Source organism: Trichechus manatus, unplaced genomic scaffold, assembly GCF_000243295.1.
Source record: "Trichechus manatus latirostris isolate Lorelei unplaced genomic scaffold, TriManLat1.0 scaffold00036, whole genome shotgun sequence".
NCBI classification, from domain to species: Eukaryota; Metazoa; Chordata; class Mammalia; order Sirenia; family Trichechidae; genus Trichechus; species Trichechus manatus.
In genome coordinates, this window is record NW_004443972.1 from 5,074,861 (window position 1) to 5,084,289 (window position 9,429).

Sequence of the window (9,429 nt, forward strand, 5' to 3'; positions counted from 1 at the left end):
CAGTGCTAAAGAACTGATTATCTTTGATTTCCCTTTCCTTTCCTCCGCTGATGACAACACAGGCTGAAGAAAGGTCGGGTGTGCTGCACACTTGGACTTATACCCAGGATGCCAAGCCTCAGAGAGAAGCCGGAGTTGTTCACAGAAAGACCCGATACTGGGGTCTTAAAGGAGGGAATGGCTTCAGATGACTCAGCAGATGGACAGCACGCTTGCAGAGGCCAGATGACGTTAAGTGCATTTGCTCTGGTTTTGAAACAGCACCTAGCCTTTATTCAGGTTTCCTTGCCCTGCCATTATGCTTCTGTCTGACATGCAGGTGATATAAAATGGAGGCTGCTATTTCTCCTGCTCAACTAGGGCAAATGTTAACGGGGAAAAGGGGTTTAAAGTGTTTTAGGATTAGGGCTGCTCTCAGGAGATAATGAAAACATACGTCCAAGGATCCTTACCCCAGTGACCTCCTGAGGAAAACAGTCTAAATTTGTGTCTGATTTACTCCAAGCAGGCACAGCTGATGCTCTTTGCATGGTGATATGAGTGCTAATGACCACCGTGTTGCCAGCTTCTCTTTCACAGTGGCAGAAGTGTGGCCATATTTAAGACCAGGTAGATATACCACCAGGTGTTTCGGTTCTCAATTTATCATTGGGATTATAAACCCAGTGATTCTCAAACGTAACTGCCCATTGGAATCTCTGGGAGAGCTTAAAAATAATAATAATAATAGTGATGCCGGTGTCCTACCCTTCACATTCTGATTCAAATGGCCTGAAGCGGAGCTTGGGCAAGGGGATTTTTAAGAGCACCCAAGGGATTCTAGTGTGCAGTTAAGATTGTGAACCATTGCCTGGAGCCAAAAGAACCAAACTGGTTGTCTAGTCAATTCTGACTTATGGCAACCCCATGTGTTTCACAGTAGAACTGCTCTATATGGTTTTCCACAGCTGTGATCTTACAGAAGTGTATCACTCAGTCTTTCATTCACAGTGCCACCGAGTAGATTTGAATTGCCCGCTTTTCAGTTAGTAGGCAAGAGCATGCTTATTTAATCTGTACGCTGAGCAAATAATCCGAGAAGCTAAACTATATGAAGAAGAACAGGGCATCAGGACTGGAGGAAGACTCATTAAGCAACCGGCGTCCTGCAGATGACACAACCTTGCTTGCCGAAAGTGAAGAGGACTTGAAGCACTTACTGATGAAGATCAAAGACCACAGCCTTCAGTAAGGATTACACCTCAACATAAAGAAAACAAAAATCCTCACAACTGCACCAACAAATAACATCATGATAAATGAAGAAAAGATTGAAGTTGTTAAGGATTTCATTTTACTTGGATCTATAATCAACATCCATGGAAGCAGCAGTCAAGAAATGAAACGATGCATTGCACTGGGCAAATCTGCTGCAAAAGACCTCTTTAAAGTGTACAAAAGCTTGGCATAGCCAAGACACTGGAGCAAGGACATTATCAGAGAATGAAAAACTTTAATGGAGCATATTAGGCAACGAAGCTGGAGCTATGGGTAGGTTGTAGTCTGCATCTTCGTGGACACTTGATTCCTAATGTAAGGTAGATTATACAAAGAGAAATTTACTGCCTCACTGTTCAGGAGACTAGAAGTCTAAATCCAGGGTGTTGGTAAGGCCGTGTTCTCTCAGAAAGCTCTAGGGAAATATTCTTATCTCTCTCAGCATCAGGTAGACCCAGATGATCCTTGGCTTGCAGCTACGACATAACACCGTGGCCACATGGCTGTCTTTCCTCTGCCAGTCTGTGTCTCTTCTCTTTTATAAGGACATCAGTCAAATAGGGTTGGGACCCATCCTACTCTGTATGATCTTGTGTTAAATGATAATATCTTTAAAGACCCTATTTCCAAAAAGTGTCATGTTCACAGTTATCAGAGATTAGGACTTCGACCTATCTTCTTAAAGGAGACCACTCAACCCATAACAAATGGCTAAAAGCATGGATGCAGAGGGGTGACTATTTGGGCTAAAAGGTTAATCTGTCATACCCACCAAATCTTATCACATAGGTGATATAAAATAGAGCTCCTCTTTGGTGATTACCTTATGCTGTCCTCATTACCCAGTTCACATGTGCCCTTTACCTGCTAAGAGTTCAACTTGGCCTTTGTTGACCTTGACATTTCATCTGGTCCTTATTCTCTCATGCTGTATGAGCTATTCTCCAAAAGAAAGAAAAAGTACAGTAATCCCTATTCATTTACTTAGGGAAAACATCTGGAGGGTTGTTTTTGCTTTTCTTCAGTTTTCATTGGGATGTTTGGCATTGCATCAAAACTGTTACCCAGAGAAGTTTTAAAAAGTGACTGTAGTTAGTGTGCTACTTCCTCCCTACTTTGTAATAATATACTAGAGTCTCCCTCAAATGCCACCCCTGGGATGCACGCTGGGAATCATGCTATGGGGAAAGAGCAGGATGGATTCCGGATGCTCATTCACAACAATAACTTCCCTCATAAACCTAAGCCAGTTGGTCCACTTAATAATAATCCTGGGCCTACTTTGTCACATTACAATGAGATTCTAGTCTACAGAAGACCCTAAACATCCTTAGATTTAACAGTCAGCTTCTATTATTGGTTAATTTCTACAGGAGCCATAAAAAACCAAAAACCTGTTGCTGTCAAGTCAATTCTGACTCATAGGGACCCTACAGAACAGAGTAGAACTGCCCCATAGGGTTTCCAAGGAGCAGCTGGTGGATTTGAACGGCCAAGCTTTTGGTTAACAGCCTAACTCTTAACCACTGCACCACCAGGGCTCCACAGGAGCCATAGTATATAGTTATTTGTCATTTATTGTCAAGACACATATTTTTCCACTCTTTAAAAGAATTGTTTTGTGGTAAAATATACATAATAGAAATTTTGCCATTTTAAGTGTACACTTCAGTGACATTATTTACATTCACCATGTTGTGAAACCATCACCGCTACCCATTTCCAAAGTTGGCATCATCCCAAATAGAAATTCTAGACCCCCATTCTCCCTTCTCCCAGCCCTAGGTACCCACTAATAAACTTTAGCCTTTATGTATTCACCTACTCTAGATATTTCATTTAAGTGTGATCATACAAAATTGTTGTCTTTTGTGTCTGACTTATTTCACTTAAGATAATGTTTTCAAGGTTTATCCATGTTGTAGCATGTATCAGAACTTCATTTTCTTTATGGCTGAATATACCACATTTTGTTTATTCATTTACCTGAGATACATATGAGTGTCATGTGTTTCCGCTTTGTGCCACATTTCTGTTCTCCACTTGTTGTATTTGCTTCTCTTACGGAAAATTAACATAATAGCAGTGTTTTCAAATTTGGGAATTTTCCAATGTCTTGAGATATAACCCTTATGAATGTTAGGAATCTTTTTCTATTTTTCTCTCTGGAAAGGAAAATGGCTTATGAGTTTAGAGTTCAATACTTCAAATAAAATAAAACTAAAACACCTCAGGGAAGATGTGGTATATATTCAGTGAATGATAAAACATTTTTTTTTTCCTGAGCTGCTTTTTCTACATCAGCCAAGAACATACAGAGTTAATATGTTAAAGTACTAGATGTAACTTCTGGCACATTCAAGCATGGAAGGGTTAACTGAAGCTGAAGGAGGCAGGCATTGTGGAATAAGGGCAGATCTAGTCAAACAAAGGGAAGGAAAATATGAAGAGATGGTGGAAATAGCCTACATATGACTGTTAAGGCAAACAGCTAGGACAACCAGCAAGAAGTTGTAGGATGTCAGAACTCAGCACTCAAGAAACTAGATTTAGACAGTATGACAGGTCCGTACCTGTAGGTCTCCTTCCACTACTGGAATGAAGGGACAGTGTCTTACTCTTTTTTTTTTTTTCTTTTCATCTCTGCTATCTAGTGCACTATTTGACTCAGAGTAGGTTCTCAGTACACATCTGCTGGCCAAGTTGGAGAAGACTGTGGCAGGTCAAGGCAGAATGCCACTTTAATGAAGATTGAAGGGAAATATTATCAAAAGAAGTATGCAAGTCCAGGCAACAAGACAGTGATCTATCTGCAGATCTGAGGTACAAGGTGAGGACTTACGTGGCGAGAGAATGGAGTCACAAGATCAGAGCAGGATGAGGAAGACTTTCTACTGGGTGCCATGTAAGTGTTGAATTAGAGCTCTTTAAACACCCATAATAAAGTACAGAAATTGCCCCTCAGCTGGAGGTGAGGGTCAAATGACCTGTGGGAAAAGGAGGACAGCAGAGTTAGGAAACTTGCAGATCATTTAACTATGTAGTCTTTTTGAAGTGTCATTAAATGTCGGAAAAAAGCTTTATTTTTGTAAACTCTATTTGAATAATGCTTAAAACCCCAATGAACATTGGGTTCTATGTGGCTTGATTTTGGTATTGTGTCACTCTGAAATGGAAGTAATCCAGCAAGCAAGAGCGAAGAAAATATTTCCTTCTTTACTTATAAATCTCAAAGAACACAGCAGGGAATCCAGTTCATAATGTAGTTTTAAAATCCTTTTTCCCTCATGAAAATAAAAGTTTTTCCACCACAAAACAAAGAATAAAGTATCAAATTTTAAAAGTGTGGTAAAAAGACAACAAAATAAATACAAGGAAAGAAGAAGGAAGACAAATGTAAATATAAGAGTAGAAATGAATAAATTATAAAACAGGAAAATAAAAATAAGAGTAGTAATTGAGTTCAAGAGTTCTTTGAGAGTTAAAAAAAAAACTGAGAGTAGGGAGAGAGAAAGAAAGAGTGAAAGGGAGAGAGAGAGAACCATCAGCTAACCTAATAAAGAATAAAAAGATGGCTCTTGGATCCAGCTCAGGGCGCTGGTTAAGTAAGACCCAGCTCCCCGTCGCCACTGCCATGGAGGCAGTGGTGGTGGAGGAAGTTGAAAATGAGGACGGCGACAGCAGCTGCGGGGATCTGTGCCTCCTGGACAAAGGCCTGCAGAGCATATCAAAGTTATCTATAGATTCAACCCTTCATACCATCAATCTTCATTGCAGTAATATTGCCAAAATCAAAGCCATTGATCATATTTGGAATTTACGACATTTAGATCTGTCATCTAATCAAATCAGTCAAATAAAAGGGCTAAGCACATTGACTAATCTATGCACTTTGAATTTGCCCTACAATTTGATCACAAGAATAGAAGGACTTGAAGAACCAATTAATCTGACTAAACTGAATTTATCCCATAACCAGATAAGTGATCTTAGTGGGTTGATCCCCCTTCATGGAATTAAGCATAAACTTAGACATATTGACCTTTATAGTAATTGTGTAGATTTACTTACTTCACTTACATCACTTACTTCAATGTGTGATAGGATTGCACTTCCAGACTAATCTTATTTTGAAAAAAAAATGGAGATGATAATCCTGTCTGTCATATACCATGGTACAGAGCAATTATTCTCCAGACTTTGCCACAGCTTAGAATCCTGTATTGCAAGAACATGTTTGGTGAACCGGTAAATTTATCAGAAATAAATTTAGACCACATACAGTGCTTGGAAGGTTTTTTGGATCATTTAGTTTCTTTTGATTGTCTCCTAAATATAAGTGAAAAAGAGACCATTGATAGTATGCCAGTGGTAACAACAAGCATTGATCAGTTAATACCCTTGGATCAGTTTGCATGCACGCCAACAGATACTGCTTTGACGTCCATTGATTCTGTGTGTCCGTCTTCTGAACCAGAGAAAATTAATCATGAAAATGATTTTCAGAATGAGATGAAACTTTCAGAAAATAGATGATCAAATTTCATAGCTTCTCACTGAAACTAAGTCTTTAATAGATAACGTTCCTGAGAAAGACTTCAGACCAAAAAGAGAGACAGATATGACTTCTGAAAGTGACTCTGGAAACAAAAGAAATCAATAGAAAAATTTGTCGAAGATCAAAAATCCCATATTATTCCAAAACTACTCAAACTATTAAGCATCACAGTAAAAACGGCCCATTTATAAGTTGTAATCATAAAATGAGACAACTTTACGTTAAAGAATTATATGTAAAATCATCTTTAGTGAACTGTAATACTTTAGCAGTATCAGAAGAACAAAGGACTGAAATAATTAAAGCAGACTGAAGTAGCTCAGAAGACATCACTTATTGGTCCCTTGCTGAACAACTAGATCAAGAGAGAGAGAAGAGATTAAAGCTCAGTAAACTGAAAAGAAACTTATTGATTATTATCAGTGAACTGCATAAGAATGCAGAACAAAAGAAAGGTGTTCATAGCTTGGCTCTACTTACCACAGATAGGCAAAAGGAAATTTTTTTTAAATAGAGAAATTCTAAAGTACAACTCAGAGTTATAGTTCACACACTTCAGAGCGAAATTAAACTAACTGTTGAATTACTTAAAGCAAGAGATCAATAACAGGGTCATGTTAGAGACTTAAGAACCTCAGAAAAAACATTAGAAAAATTGGAGGGGCAAAAATTTCATCAGCAGATGGCACAGATAAGACTTATTCAAGAGGTAGAGCTCAAGGCTTCAGCTGCTGGTAGGAAAATAAACTTGCTTAGAACTTCCATTCATCAAGATAAGGAAAAATTGCAACAGTCTCATGAACTTTTTGCATTGAAAGAACAAGAACACAGGAAAGAACTTGAAACAAGGAAGTTTTTTAGTGAAGCTGACTTCCAGAATGCCTTAGTTAAAGAAATAGCCAAACGTGAGAGCAAGCATGAGCAAGATGCAAAGGAATATCAAGAGAATATTGGTATGTTAATCGAGCAGTATATGGATGTAGAAGATGAATTCCATATTGCTTTGGCTGTTGAAGCCAGAAGATTTAAAGATGTTAAAGATGGTTTTGAAAATGTTGCAACTGAATTTGCAAAGAGCAAACATGCTCTTGTTTGGGCTCAACGAAAAGAAAATGAATCTTCCTCTTTAATTAAAGACCTGACCTATAAAGGAACAAAAAAACAAAACTTGCAGAAGTTTCCAAATCAAAACAGGAAACAGCAGTAAATTTACAAAATCAAATGAACACTCTTGAACTTTTGATTGAAGATGACAAGCAGAAGAGTATTCAAATAGGACTTCTCAAGCAAGAAAAAGTCCAACTTATTTCTGAGCTAGCAGCCAAGGAATCGCTAATTCATGGCTTCAGGACAGAAAGAAAAGTATGGGGACATGAGCTGGCATAACAGGGAGCTTCTATGGCCTCAAATCATGGAAATTTAGAGGCCAAAATTGAAAGTTTATGTAGAGAGAATGAATCTCTGTGAAAAGCAAATGAATGTGATCGTGATGCTTTACGAATCAAGAGCAAAATCATAGAAGACCAAACTGAAACCATTAGAAAATTGAAAGGCTGCTTACAAGAAAGAGATGAAGACATCAAAACACTGTAAGAGAAGGTCTCTGAAATATAGAAATGCGCTCAAGAACAACGTGAGGAAAATCTTCACAACTGTATGCTGTAATTGAGAAATTAGAAAGACACCATGAAAAAAAAGGAAAACTAAAACAGTTAAAAGAAATGGAAGAACTTGAAGAAATTAGAAATGCTTATAGTACACTTAATCAGAAGTGGCATGATAAAGGAGAACTTCTAAGTCATCTTGAAACACAAATAAAAGAAGTGAAAGAAAAATTAGAAAACAAGGAAAGGAAACGTAAAGAAGAAAGAGACAAAAGTATTGAAATACCAAAGAATGCACTAGAAAAGCTTCAGAGTATGGATGATGCCTTTAAAAAACAAGTTGCTGCAATTGTTGTAGCTCGTCAAGCTGAAATGTTACAACTGTCAAATGAAAAGCAGAAATGCATTGAATCTGCAAATGAAAAGGTTTACCAAGTTGAAGAAGAAATGTGTGGGCTTCTGGAAGAAACAAACAAAAACAAAATAGCAATGGAAGACAAAATTAAGCAATTTACTTTTGCTCTAAGAGAAATTCAGCCAGAATTTTGACGGTTTTGAGAACAAACCTTATTGAAATGGACCAACAAACCTATTGTAAAAATGATTAAATATTGTAGCAGTAAAAAGAAAAAAAAAAAAGAATAAAAGGATATGTTTGGGGGGATGGGGAGAAATCACAAATGCATAAAATTATACGTTAGAATAGAGAAAATAGGCACAGATACAATGACACTTGAAAGAATTTTAGGAGACTACTTTGCTCAACACGGTAGAAACAAGTTTGAAACCTGGGATGAAAAGAATAAATTTCCAAAATGTATCCTGGGAAAGATAGAAAGTAAAAAAGATGAAAACATTGTCAAGGGACTAGCACCATTAAAAGCACTGGATCCAGACATTTTCAGTTGCCAATCTATAAAATCTTTAAGAAATAAGTAACTCTGATTCTGTTTGTAAATATTTCTTAGCATATAGAAAAAAGGAACGTATACATTTGTTTTATGAAGCCACTGTTACCAAAGCCTAACAATTAGCATGCTACAATAAAACTACATAAAAATATCAACTTCGTATTGTATCAAATATCAAAACTAAAGCATTGTCAAATAAAGCACAGCCATTTATTACAAGATTAATCTAGCATAACCAAATGGAGTTCACACCAGAAATGCAATGATGGTTCAATATACCAAAATCTACTAACACAATGTACCTATATCAATAGATCAAAAGACAAAAATCATTCAGCCATCTCCATAAATGCCAAAAAGACATTTGATAAAATTCTTTTGCAACTTTTAAAACAGAAATGGATTAATATTTTCTTAATTATAACATGGAATTATCATGGGCTTAATGGTAAAATATTAGAAAAATTTCCATTAAAGTTAGATATAAGGCTCTATCTGGATGGGTACTGCTATTAATTGAATTGTGTCCTCCCAAAATATGTGTTGAAATTTCTGGCCTTTGTACCTGTGGATGCGATTCTGTTTGGAAATATTTTTCTTTTGTTATGTTAATGTTCACATCAGTGGTGGATCCTAAATCTAATCACTTCTGAGTTATAAAAAGATCAGAATGGACATAGAGGCACACACATGGAGGAAGACAGATGCCATATAGGATCATCTACAAGCCAAGAAACCAAAGAACGCCCAGGACTACTGACAAGAAAGGAATTGATGTGGTCAAGACCCTAATTTGAACTGTTAGCCCTGCATAATTGTTAGAAAATGATTTTCTGGTTTTTCAAGCCACCCTCTTGTGGTATTTGCATTACAGTAAGTAGCACTAGGTAACTAAGACAGATACTAAGGATGTCCACCATGACTATTATTAGTTATAATTTTCTGGAAGTACTTACAATGCTGTTAGCAAAAATAGAAAAATAAGAGGCATAAGAATCAGAAGGAATGATGTTAAATTATCATTACTAGTAGATGATATTATTTTAACACTGAAAAATGAGAAAACACAACTACAACACTATTATAGTTTGAAATTCAG

General features: G+C 37.0%; 1 pseudogene; it reads left to right on the forward strand.

Moving 5' to 3' along the window:
* The first annotated feature begins 4,891 nt into the window (after window positions 1–4,891).
* LOC101343424 (leucine-rich repeat and coiled-coil domain-containing protein 1 pseudogene) lies at window positions 4,892–7,968 on the forward strand (annotated as a pseudogene).
* Window positions 7,969–9,429: the final 1,461 nt, after the last annotated feature.